Source organism: Monodon monoceros, unplaced genomic scaffold (assembly GCF_005190385.1).
Source record: "Monodon monoceros isolate NGI ecotype Baffin Bay Population unplaced genomic scaffold, NGI_Narwhal_1 Super_Scaffold_9, whole genome shotgun sequence".
Lineage (NCBI taxonomy): Eukaryota > Metazoa > Chordata > Mammalia > Artiodactyla > Monodontidae > Monodon > Monodon monoceros.
Window position 1 is genome coordinate 26,905,033 of NW_021703786.1, and position 12,059 is coordinate 26,917,091.

General features: G+C 48.5%; 1 protein-coding gene across 1 annotated transcript in view; it reads left to right on the plus strand.

Annotated features, from left to right (window-relative positions):
- The window catches only part of TBC1D16 (TBC1 domain family member 16), an 80,088-nt gene that overhangs the window by 1,055 nt on the left and 66,974 nt on the right, over positions 1-12,059 (plus strand). The gene's annotated exons all lie outside the window — the stretch shown is intronic.

Here is a 12,059-nt window from a genome sequence, read left to right on the forward strand (position 1 = left end):
TGTCAGAGATTGATTAGAGAACTTTTAAAAAATCTGTGTGTTAGTTTTAGAAGTTCCTCATTAGAAACATTAATGTTTAATTGATTAGCAAACATTAAACACTTTTAAGAACCAGGAAAACGTTTGCAAAGAAAGGATTATTAAGGTTAGGAATGCATTTTAGTATTAACTGTGAAGCTTGTTCATGGCTATTCATTGTTGGTATTCGGAGGCTCGTTCTCTGCTGAGTACGCTTGGCTTGTGGAGTGTTTATGGTGAGCAGTCTCAGAATATGACTAAGGAAAGTTCTTATCAGTGGAATGTTTTAATCCTCCAGACATGATAATTGTTGTGTAAATAGCTTCTGATTATCATGCATGAATTCACTGAACCCACTAAACAAACCCATAAAGTCAGTACTGAGGTTATCCCCATTTTACAGGTGGGAACACTGACACTTAAAGTAGATTCCCCAAGTTCACACATCCAGGAGTGAGAGTAATAGAGGCCTTGGGCCCAGGATGCTCCAGCTCCAGAAAACCATTGTAGCACAGTGCCTCCCCTCTTGTAACTGGACCCTATGATTCACATGCACACACTCTCCCTGCCCCCCTTTTTGCAGACAAATAACATGGTTCACTCTGCCAAGTGATTCATAAACATGCAAGAGAGTGGCGACTAATCCATGTCACCACTAGCTGCTAATATCAGTTCAGTTTAGTCTGTAAAGAGCTCCCTAGGCCTCAGTGTAAAGGCATCTGAGAAGACAGCTACTGGGTTTGCAGAACCCTACCTACAAATGTGCTGGTCTCCCTGCCTCGGGCTTTGGGTAGCTCAGTGCACTGGTTAAAAAATGGCCTCCAAATGTAGACTGCTGGGTTCAAATACCAACCCTGGTACATAGTACTGACTTAATACCTCTGTGCCTTGTTTTCTGCATCTGTGAAATGGGGGTAATACCACCTACCACAAAGTTCTATTGCAACAATTATCTAAAATACCTAGTACCTGGCACATTTGAAGTGCTTGGTACTATAAATTTTTAATTATTATTAATGACCTTCATTTGGATTTTTCACATTTAACTAGATTGGTAAAACGTTTGGTTTTGTTTCCATGTGTATGTGGGCCATCTGATGGAAAGCTAAGCATAAGCAGAAGTGGAATTCTCCATTTAGGTATATTTACTTTTTTTTTTTTTTTTTTTTTTTTGCGGTACGCAGGCCTCGCACTGTTGCGGCCTCCCCCGTTGCGGAGCACAGGCTCCAGACGCGCAGGCTCAGCGGCCATGGCTCACGGGCCTAGCCACTCCGCTGTGGCTCTTCCCGGACCAGGGCACGAACCTGTGTCCCCTGCATCGGCAGGCGGACTCTCAACCACTGCACCACCAGGGAAGCCCTACATTCTTATCTTTGTAAATTTGTGGGGTGCTGAGTCCCTGTGGGCTGCCCAGGGACCAAGGTGATCAGGTTGCCTGGCAACACAAATCTGGAGTAAAGATTTTAACTTGTCCCTCACATCTGGCTGAGGGTCCCCAATTTTGTTATTTACAGGCCTGAATCCTCTCCTGTAAGATTAGTGAATTAATTTCGTACAGTGGTACAGTTGGGGAGGATGGCTTTAAACATGATGGATTTGTAGCAGTGGAGTGGAGTGGAGTGTAGCAGTGGTTTTATTGGTGTACATTGTATTGTACACTGTTCTATTGTAGCTGCATTAGGTTGATGAATACAATCTAATACAGATACAATAGATGAGGCCAATGCACAGAAAAGAAGGCACATACTTTCTGCTCCAAAAAAAAAAAAAAAAAAAAAAAATTGGAGCAATAATATAGGAAATCTTTTCCCATTCAATTCGGTGCTGTTGGTTTTGATGCTACCGACCACCCACATACCCGTTGGGCACCTGGTCTGGCATCTCTAATAAATCTGCTTTGATGAGCTGTCTGATGACATCTGATCTGAAGCATGTCCTTTACTCCAATCTCCTGAACTGATAAAGACATCCTCAGAGAGGAGAGAAATCAGGTCACTTGCAACTGAGTTCGATGTCTGCCTGCGGTAGCTTCAGTCATACAGCTAGCAGAAGGAAAGAACAGAAAACCCAAATTCATCATCCAGTCTGAACGGCACGCCCTTCTCTGCCTGAGCCTTGGGCGGCGAGTCTGAGCAGGTGTTTAGAGTTGATGTACAAGATGAGGAATCATCTGTATGGACTCACCTGACCACATATAGAGATGTGGCTGTGTCTTTTCCATGCTCTTTCTGGATTGGCTCCTATAGAAACCACCATAACATGGGTGCACCCTGAGCCTGTGTCCTCACCTGCTTGCACACCTTGGTGTGTATGCTGGTTTTCCACCGAGTGACCCTGATCCTGATTTCAACAGTCTAATAAATTGGTCTTTACACTTTCCGGTGTTGGAATTGGAGCAAAGTGCATACTTAACAGATGGCATTGGACACCCTTTCATTTTTCAATTTCTGTAGCTAAAATGCTTTTCCTGGGCAAGATCGGTTGTGTTGCGTTCCAGGGGTGTTGTCAGTACATTTCCCCCCAGTTTGATCTCTGTTTTGTGGTGCGTTAGCTACTCCTTTGCCACAGATAGTGAGAAACTCTGTGTGTTAAAGTTTACAGGCACAGTACAGACGCCAGATGCACCTCATCCACTGTGGGGTCGCTCATTGCTTTCCTGGCTGGATTTGCGCTTATCCTTGCCTTTTGGGTATAGTCCTTCCTTGGTCCTCAATCCTGACTCATCTTTAAGTCTGTTTCTTCTTGCAGGCCCCCTTCCTTGGCTCTTTGAGGGAAATGGTGTTGGGGGGGTTGCTGTCGAGGGGCACAGGCAGCAGATGGTTTCTCTCGGGAGAGGCAGAGGCTTTGGGACTTTCCAGGCAGTGGTGACAATTGAAGTGACAACTGGACAGTTGGAAGAGGAAAGTCACAGCTAAGCAGGCCACCAGACCTCCCCTCACCCTCGTTTCTGAAGCTGTCTTCTCCAGTTACGGCCTCCTGAAGGTCCTTTTTCCTTATGGCAGTTAGCCCAAGCCTCTGGCTCTGGAGTTGATGCCCTAAGCGTCATTCCTTCAATTTAACTGCAAGTCGATTGTTTTGGTCCTCATTTCTACACAGAGGCCCCACCCACAGCAGCCCTATCTTTGTGTCACAATCTTTTTCTTGTGAATCCTGAATGCATGTGCAGCAAATGTATTTCTCTTCTGCAATAATCCCATAATTTGAAGTTAAATACAACTGAGAGGAGGGGTGATATCATCTCACAGATGTCTTATCTGGGTAATGAGACTGAAGGAGACCCACCTTTCCCTAAGAACGGGGTTCCTGATCTGCAGGATTTATATCACCCAGTGAACCTCAAAGCTCGGGGTTCCCAAAAAGACTGTGGTGCATGTGCCTGGTTCTGGTTCGGTAGAGAGAGCTGGGGCCTCCTGCCAGGTGTGTTAGCAGAGATGTTTTGTGGGAGGAAAACGATCCTTGTTTGCGTGTGTCTGGCTCGTGTTTAAGATGGCATTGCCTTGTCCCAACTCTGTGTTGATTGGGCTTTGAGGGCAAAGCAGGTGAACCAGTTTCTCCCAGCCACATGGCAGGTGACCAGAGCTCAGGGCATTTTGCTCCTGAGCAGTGTGACAGTGACAAGGCCAGGGGAAGAATCACCTGTGGGCTTTGCCCCATGACACGTCCCCCTAAGGTTGCAGTGGCCCCACTCCCTACCTGCCTCCCCCTAGCTGCTGCAAACAGCTGTCACGGTGGGTGTGGGCTGCGACCCTCAGGCATGTAGGAACTGCCGGCTTGTGAGCTGCTAGGACCGCACCTGTCCTGCTGACCCAGGGCGGCCCCGAGGCAGGCACACAGTACAGAACAGTGAATGGGAGAAGTCTGGGCAGAGCGTTTCTGCTACTGGCTCCAGGCTGCCCTGTTTCTTTGGTCTCACTAGGAAGGTTCAAGAGACGTTTGCACCTTTGCTCTATTTGTTTTCCCGTTTGGGAATTGATGGAGCCTCCAGCACAGGAACCAAGGCTCTGGCACTGGTCTGTGTGCAGCTTTTCTCTGTCCTGCTGCCCCCTCAGAGACACGGAAGCCAGGTCTCCCCTCTGCAGGGTCTAGGCCTGGGTAGTGGCTCTGAATGGGGGTTTGATAGTCAGTGGAGATAGAAAGCCCACCCTACCACAGGTGTAGTGTGGTCGGCAGAATAGTCCCCACAGATGTCTCTTCCTAGTTCTGGGAACCTGTGACTGTATTAGGTCACGTGGCAACGGGGATTAAAGTCGCAGATGGAATTAAGGTTGCCAATCTGGTGACTCTGAGGTGGGGAGATTGTCCTGGATTATCCAGTGGGACCATGTCATCCCAGGGTCCTTGAAAGTGGAAGAGGGGGCCCAGAGTCAGTGTCAGAGTGATGCCCTATGAGAAGGACTCCACTCACATTGCCGTCCTTGAAGGAGGAGGAAGGGGCCACGAGCCAAGGGATCTGGGCGGGTTCCAGAAGCTGGAAAAGGCAGGAAGACAGACTGCTCCCTGGAGCCTTAGGAAGGAACACAGCCCTGCTGACACCTGAGTTTAGCCCAGTGAGACCTGGGTTGACTTCTGGCCTCTGGAATTGCCAGATAAAACACCGTTGTTTTAAGTCCCTATTTTTATGGTGACTTGTTTCGGCAGCCATGGGAAACCAATACACTCGAGATAGAAGTGCTTTGTGAAGGAAGCGGGAGGGGAGACTTGTGTCTCTTCTAAAGGGTGTCATTTCTTCATCCGTGTTTTGCTCATTTCTGGCTTTTGGTGACTTTGCCTCTCTGTCTAGGAGGACTCTCTTTCCCTGGATATAAATCACCAAATCTTGGGGGACGAATTTTGGGTAATAGATGCCTTAACTTCATCCCTGGAAACATTAGCTAGAGGAGAGCCCCACCCCTCACTGCCTCTGGGCCAAGTGTCAGTGGCCAAGTGGCCCCCAGGGGGAGGGAGGAGGGAACGTGTGTGGTTAACAGCAGGCCTGCCGCTGCCCACTGGCTCCAACCCAGCAGCAGGGCCAGTTCTGAACAGGGCTGTGAAAGAAGAAATCTGCTACCCTTCCCAGCCCCAGCTACTTCTCTTGAGGCTACTGCCGTTTCTGACATCTTCCTCCTGCAACCACCACCAAAGCCCCTCCTCCTGGAAGCAAACCTGAGCTACTTTCATCGCCAGTGTGACTTACTGCTGCGAGCGACAGAGCGCCAAGAACAGTCCTCAGAGGCGTTCTGATTCTTAAAGACTTGCAGGTTAATAGGAAGGAATGACTCCCTAATCAGGGAGTTTCTGCAGAGTCTTTTGTTTTATGAGGGTGTGTGCTTTTTCTGGGGGGATGCCAAGTTGATCTTTCCTTTGAATTACACAATAGCCTATTTTGCAAAAATGTCGGTGGTCCCTGACAGCTCAGAGCAGCACAAAATTCAACTTGTAATCAGGTATCGATCAGAGATGGTTAAAAGCCAGCACTGGCATTTTTATTTTATACCTTTTAAAATCATTGCCCTTTTTTTTTGTTCACCCAAGCTAATGCACATTCCAGATCTTGGCCTGACTCCATCTCTGTATTCCTTGTGCCAACTGCCAGGTTGGCATCGCTCTCCTTTCCATCAACAAAAACATGGCATTTGGAACTCTACTGAAAATGGCATTCTGGTAGGCCCTTCATAAAAAGATCTTCTCAGAGATATCTTGGACTCAGGAACTTATAATCTAAAATCAACAATATTGATGGAGACATAACCATTTTAAAGCAACGATATTAAGCGAACGCATTCGAGGAGAATGAGGTTTTTTTAATCATTGTCACCGATCCACCTGGAGCTGTTTCTCTATCCACCTTCATCTCTCAGAATTTGGGGAGAGGATTTATAATATTCGTACAAAGTGCTTTGAGCATCTCGAGCTGCTCTTTTGATTTCAATTAACTCTAAGTCCTTACTAGCGATGTGAAAAGTCAGATAGCTGTTTCTGGCTACAGGCTTCACTGGTTTTGTGTGTTTTAGGATCTCTGCTGATGGCATTTAAAGATTGTGCTATGTACCCTGGTCCCCTACTCTATCTGGGTAATAAGGAGAATAAGTCTGGCCCGTAGAAAGGCCCCAGACCTGTGAAGGGGACATGGGTGTTCTGCTTGCTCTGGGTTCTGTACCCGGCAGCCTTTCTGGAGCACAGTTTTCTGGTCTCCCGGGGAGGTGGGGATCTTTGTTCCCTGCAGGACACCGGGTCCCTAAGATAATGGGTGTAAACTGCTCTGCACGTCGGATCAAGAACCATTCAAGGTTGTGCGTCTTATGGATTCAAGGACATTAGGAAGATCTCCCATCAGGTTGTTCGGTCTTTGCCAGGCCCTGGCATTGCTGCTGGCAGCCTGCTGGCAGTACGGGGACCAGAGCTCCCTTTGTTGCCGGCCCCGAGCTCCCTGTCCTTTTCCTTGCCTCCATCCACACGATTCCACCTCAGCCTGGCCTCTTTGGGTGCAAGCTTCCTGGTCCCAAGCGTCCTTTTAAAAAATTAATATACTTTATTTTTCAGGACAGTTTTAGGTTTACCAGAAAATGAGCAGGAAGTACGGAGAGTCCATATACCCTCTCCAAGTTCCACTATTATTATTTTTTCGTTGTGGTAAAGTACACACAGCAGATTTTGAATATTGACCACTTTGAAGTGCACAGTTCTACGGCATTAAATGCATTCTCATCCTTGTGCGGCCAGCACCCCCATCCGTTCCCAGGACTCTTCCCTCCTCTCCACCTGGGCCTGCTCCTCTGGCTGGGAGGTTTCCCTGTGCACCTGCTGCTGCTTTTCCTGGTGGCGTCTTCCAGACAGCCCCTGTCATCCCAGCCCGCGGTGCAGGCGCCAGGCCCTTGATTAGCTCTGCCGCTCTCCCTACCAGTCTCCCTTCCGTTTTACGTGCCCCTTGGAGGCGTCAGCCCGCCTCTGTGCCTGGACATCACCCGCTTCCTTGGCCTGAGCCCCAGCCCTGACATCCTTTAAGGATCGCCTCCAGTTTCCTTTGGAGCCCTGCCCCTCATGTAGTGCTCCCCAGAAACCTTCCAGCTGCGCCTCCTGCAGGCTGTGATGTGGACCCTGCTGTGGAGCAGTCACATGCCCCCCACAGAGCCCACAAGTGCCCTGGAGGAGACAGGGTGCCCCTCCCAGGCTGCCCCTATTTCTCTGGCCCCACCCCCTGCCCTGCCCCCAGCCTGTTAAATCCTGTGGGAGCGCCCAGTTAGGACATAGCCTCAGGGTCAGGAGAGGGGGGCGCGTGTGCAGAGGGTGCCCACGGGAGCGTGTAGGTGGGGCGTGAAGGCAGGGTTGGATGGAGGAGGGGCCTGGGGCCCCAAGGCCAAGACCTTTCCCCTCTAAGGCAAAGCGTTGAAGCCCGAGAGCCAGCCAACAGAGGGGCTGGGAGAGGGATGCAATTTGGGCTCCACAGGGGATGCAGCTGGTCAGGGAAGTGAGGGGAGCAGGTGCTGGGAGCAGGCCCTCCTCGCCCCTACCCTGCTCCACCGAATCCCCTCCCCAGCCCTCCCCCAGCCTCTGGCCTTCCTCTCCGCCCAAGCTACTGCCCATCGGAAGCCCAGACCTGTGCTCTGCTCCGGACGCAGCTTCAGCAAGGCAGTGGTCAGCACACAGGGAACGGTCCCAGCAGTGGGCAGTGAAGGTCCAGGACGGCTAGACCTTAGAAATCTAGGAGGATGACTTAAATGATAGTATAGAGGGGCCCGTTGCTTCCCAAGACGGGGTTTTGGTCAGGTGGATCTAGAGACCCTAGGGGAGCTGGGCGCTGTCTCTGCACATCTGTGGCTTATCTGTGAAGAAGGAGCCCCATGACTCTGACCATTAACCTTCCCACCATCCCGGGTTCATTGGAACAGCCCTGAAGGACAGGCAGGTACACAGAGAGCTGCCCTGGGCCAGATCACGATTAGTCAAGTCTCATTGCCAGACCAGCGGGCACTGAAGCCCAGGGGCCTCCGCTCGGGGTGTCTCTGCAGGCGGTTCTCCAGACCTGCTTCCAGTCCACGTCCCTGGACACAGCCGCACGTTCCTCTACTCCGGGTGACACGTGGGCTAGAGCCATGTTTATTAACCAGGTGACAGATAGGCCCTGGGCTGCCAGTGAGGAGAGGCCTTCTGCAGCCTTGGAACCACCCAACACCCACCCCTTCATCCTGTTTAACACCCAACTGGTGACAAACCAGGGGATGCAGAGGGGGGTGGCCCTGGGCAGCCACTGACATGTCATTAATTTGTGCTGATAACAGCACAGCCTGAGCGTCAGAGGGGCTGGTCTACCTTCTGTCAGAGCCCAATTCTCCACCTTCCTCTGGGGGTGGAGGGGAGCAGTAGGTGAATGGTTCCCCATCTCAAATGGGGATGGTGTCACCTGGGCGCCCCTCTCCCCCAGACCTGCTGGGTCAGAGTGTAGGGATTTGCCCAATGGGTTTCTTAAAGCCCCCTGGTTTGGAGAAGCACTGAATCAGATGACCTTAGAGCCTCTGGGCACCAGTGCTGTTTCAGTCGAGCTGTGCTTTTTTAGCAGGCCCTGCTTGATGAGAGGCAACTGCACCCCAAGGGCATTGTCTTGGGCTTTGGGCAGGGAGGGCCTCCATTCTCATCTGGGAGGTAGCCTGGCAGCAACTGTGCTCTTTGGGATTCTTTTCCTTCCCTTTCTTCTGACAGGGTGGGGGGTAAACTCAGATTTATGTTCACCAGCTGGAGGACTCAGATAGAACTGCCAAATTAGGACGCTGCCAACTCGGATGGTGGGAGCTGAATAGAAATTCACACTGAGCAAGGAACCCAGCCTCTGCTGACTCGCAGGGCGTCGCCTTCCCCACGGTGGTCAGCTACAGGACGCGAGCTGTGGTGGTGGAGCTGGGGGCTGTGTTGGGGGGGACTGTGGTCCCACGTGGTAAAGAGGACGACAGGTGATCATCGCTCCCCACCGGGACGGAGGTGAGGGGCCCCTGGCAGGACCCGCTGAGTGTGAGGCATTCTGGACCCACGGGCCTTGTGTTGTAAATAGCAACAAGCCATCTCTTTAAACAGAAGCAAAATAAGGCAGTAAGGGGGATTCAAGGGGAAAGTACTGCAGGGGTTGGGGATGCAGGCAGGGAGGGTGTGTTTGGAGAGCTTGCTCTAGGCTCCTTCCTTTGGCTCAAATGAGGAAGCTGTGGCCGGTGGGCCCCTGGAACGGCTGGGGCCTGAGGAGGGCAGCTCTGGCTGGGCTCAGTCACCATCTCAGCTGCCGATGAGCAGAGCCCGGTTTACAGACAAGCCGGCCTGTAATGAGAGTGGTTCTCACTGGAGCGTGTAGGTAGTGTGACAACCATGTTTGTCCATCACGTGTGCAACGTGGGAGAAGACGAGAGGGTGCAGACCAGAGCACGGACCAGGCCACACAGGTCTCTGGGTCATTGCTAAGGGCCCCCTCCTTTTAAATAGCCCGTAAGATTTTACATGACACGCACCCCAGCTTTATTAAGCTATATTGATGTCCCTATTTTTATCAAGTAACAGTACACAGTAAAAACAGGAAATAGCGATAAAAACAACATAAACACTCATTCAGTGAGCTGGTGAATAGTTAACATGTGCGGCCTTTTCAGGTAAATGTATACTTTGAATTAGGCTTTTTGAAATATCAAAAGTAGTTCATTGAAAATGGACATCATAAGAAAATTAGATGAAAATATAAGCCAGTGATGACTGGATCTTTGGCTTGAGATGCATGATATAAAGTGTAAAAGTGATAAAAAGAAATCACTAGGAAAAGTTATCATCAATTTGCCTAGAAGTTTAAAACCTCTGTATTTCAAAATGAGTAATACAATTAAGAGGCAAATAACAAATTAGGAAAAACATACATGCAGCAACTATAGCAAAGGATTAAGATCTTTGTTATATAAAGAGTTCTTTCATATCAATAAGAATTCTGACACCCCAGCAGAAAAATTGGCAAAGTACACCAACAGACAATTCACAAATGTTTAATAAACATAGGAGAACCTGCTCAAGTGAACTGATGATCAGAAAACCATTTTCCAATGACCAAATTAGCAAAGATTCAAATCCCTAAAACTCTGATACCTTTTTGGAAATCCATTGGACATTATGTCAGGGGTCCAGTTTTTCCTCCTAAGGAAATAGTCAGGAATCCCAAAAATTGTCCTAAGGAAATAGTGAGGATACAGGTACAGATTTATGTATAAAATGTAAAGTTTATTATTTAAGTAGCCACTATTTGGAAACCAAATATCTAATGATGGTGGCTGGCTCAAGAATGGTGCATCCTTGTTATATATTTATAGCTATCAAGATGGAGGGTTGACATTTTGAATTTTTAAATTAGTTAATAATGTGGTGTATTAGTATTCTGTGGCTGCCATAAAAAGTACCACAAACTGGGTGGCCTAAGCAACAGAAATTAATTTTCTCACAGTGTTGGAGGCTCTAAACCTGAGATCTTGGTGTCGAAGGGTTGGTTCCTTCTGAGGCCTCTCTTCTTGGCTTGTAGATGGCTGTCTTCATGTTCACATTGCATTCTCCTTGTACACCAGTGTCTATCTCCAAACTCCCTCTTTTTAAAGGATACCAGTCACTGGATTAGGGCCCACCCTAATGACCTAATTCTGACTTGATTACATCTGTATAGAAGCTACTTTCAAATAAGGTTGAATTATGAGGTGTGGGGGTGAGAACTTTAACATAAGAATTTGGAGAGGACACATTTCAACCTATAACACATGGGAAAATATATGTATGTTATAACTGAAAGAATGGTACGGTATAATTCCAGTGGGTGGTTTTGTTTTGTTAAGATAGACACAGAAGATAGTAGAAAATACACAGATTATTTTTGGATGGTGTGAGTTAAGGGACATGTATTCTTTATACTTCTCTGAACACGTTTCGTAATCTAAAAAAAGAAAAAGCTTTTAAAAAATAGGGCAAGGATTCTCCACTCCCAGTTTGACAGAGAGCAGAGGTCGGGAACCAGTTTTAGTTGAGATGAAATAGGCTCACAAAGGAACTACCCAGAGGCACGTTGTCTCCTCCACTGAACAACCTGGGGGTGGAACTGGGGGATAGTCCTTGCTCACCCAGGTTACAGGGGCAGGGGTAGGAGCCAGAATTCCACGCACAGAAGACAAAGGTCTCATGTTCAGGTGTGTCCGCTCACTGGCTGACTTGGGGTGTGCGGCCCCTGTTTTCTCGTTTGCAAAACTGCGCTTCTAGGATGTACCTTCCAGAGCTGCAGTGGGGTTTCACAGCCGATGTGGGGCAAATGCTATATTGTGAACACTTGTATTTTGGAATCTCCTTCAGCGCTTCCAGCACATTCTTTTGATTATCCTCAGTGGTGGCAAACCGTCTTAGCTTAAAGATGGTGCGGTTTTTGGACCCAGCTGAGCCTTGTTTGCAGCACGCTCTGGAGGTTAGGGCGATTAAACTAAGTAATACCATTTGAGGCCCAGAAGGAGGTGGGGCTCCAGACCTGCCCCAGCCTCACCCAGCAGGAGGCCACGGGCCCCAGGAGGCCACTAAGCACCTGGAAGGTGGCTGATGTGAACTGAGGTGTGCTTAAGTGCAAAACGTACACCAGACTCTGGAGGTTTAAAGAATGTACAATAGCTCATGGGTAATTTTTCCATGCTGATTACATGCTGAAATGATACTCTAGGGGATATAGTGGCTTGACTAAAAATATTCTATTAAAGTGAATTTCCCCCATTTCTTTTTTACTTTTTAAAAATGTGGCTACTAGGAAACTTAAAATTGCATATGAGGCTCTCATTGTATGTCTTCTGGGCAGTGCTGGTCTGGAGAAGGGAATTCTTTTTCTTGTATAGCTCATTAACTGATCTTGTAATTCTGGAATGATTCTTGAATTATAAAAATATTTAGAATGGGCAGACAATGGAATGAAGTCATCGTTAGAATAAAAGAATATAGCTTTACCAGATGATTAATTGGAAGGAAAACACATATTTTGATGTGTAGGTTCCAGTGTGATTTATTTTAAGCTTCGAACATTGGTTGTCAAG